Source organism: Hipposideros armiger, unplaced genomic scaffold, assembly GCF_001890085.2.
Source record: "Hipposideros armiger isolate ML-2016 unplaced genomic scaffold, ASM189008v1 scaffold_287, whole genome shotgun sequence".
Taxonomy (NCBI): domain Eukaryota; kingdom Metazoa; phylum Chordata; class Mammalia; order Chiroptera; family Hipposideridae; genus Hipposideros; species Hipposideros armiger.
In genome coordinates this window covers 1,026,845-1,028,061 of record NW_017731637.1, presented here as the reverse complement: position 1 = coordinate 1,028,061, position 1,217 = coordinate 1,026,845, and the positions used below count along the sequence as shown (strand labels likewise).

Here is a 1,217-nt window from a genome sequence, read left to right as displayed (position 1 = left end):
TGCTCCCTAGGTGGAGATGCAGCCTCTGAGTGACCCAGCAGTTTCTGTAAGGGTCCGCAGTATGAGAGGCTTGCCGGGGCATTGTGCACCCACTGGCCGGCGGATGGAACTCCACCTGTGTTCCCCACGCTGGTCCAGGGAGTTGGGCATAGCCTCATTGCCAGCTCCATCTGATCAGCAGACCAGGCCACAGCCCGCACCCCCGGCGGACAGTGTCATGAAGCACCAGTCTTACTTCTGCTGGGATCAGGGGCCAAGTGGTGCAGGACTTTGGCCTTGGCCCCAAGCAGCTGGGCATCCCCACAGCTAACTTTCCTGAACAAGTAGTAGATAATCTTCCAGCTGATGTATCCACTGGCGTTTATTATGTTTGGGCCAGTATTGGAAGTGGAGATGTTCATAGATGGTGGTGAGCGTAGGGTGGAACCCATGCTGTAAGAATACAAAGCAGTCCATGGAAACTCCTATCACGCACACTTTCAAAGAGGACTTCTATGGAAATCCGCAGAGTGGCCAAGTTGGCTACCTCAGACCAGAAAATAACTTTGATTCTCTAGAGTCACTTATTTCAGCAATTTAAGGCAATATTGAGGAAGCTAAGAAATGACTAGATTTGCCAGAACATTTCAAATGCAAAGAAGACAATTTCTTCCAGGTTTCTAAGAACAAAATAATGAATGGCCACTGATGAAAAAAAAATCACTTGTTCATTCACTGTTTTCTAGCGTTTTACCGCTCGTAATATGCAGTCTCATCTTCGTTATATTTTAAAAATCAAAATATAATAATATATTCTTTATATCTTTCCTACAGCTGTGAATTAGTTTAAACAGTACGATGTGGTTACCATATTATGCTTCAACTAAGCCCATCATGCTGCAGAACCAAAAAGATTCATTTTAAAAATCAAGACTCTTTTTATGTAATATATTGATTAAAATTTATCACTAGGAAGGTTTAAGTGTCTTGTAATGGAAATGAAATGTATAGCAATGGGTAAAAAGGCAAGTCACTAGTTTGAGATGAAAACTCCAGTTCTCATGGTTAAATACTAGCATGTATGTACTTGTACAGCATGTGAAGGCTTATAAAAGTAAATGTATTAAATAGAGTTTTGGTCATTTAGTATAAACCTAAGGGGGAAAATTTATACTTTTCATTTTTTTTATAATATTCTTTTTTTTTTTAAGATTTTTTTATTGGGGAATTGGGGGGAT

General features: G+C 40.6%; 1 pseudogene; it reads left to right on the top strand.

The window, feature by feature from the left end:
* Nucleotides 1-202: 202 nt before the first annotated feature.
* On the top strand, nt 203-688 carry LOC109391278 (riboflavin kinase pseudogene; annotated as a pseudogene).
* The last annotated feature ends 529 nt before the right edge of the window (nt 689-1,217 follow it).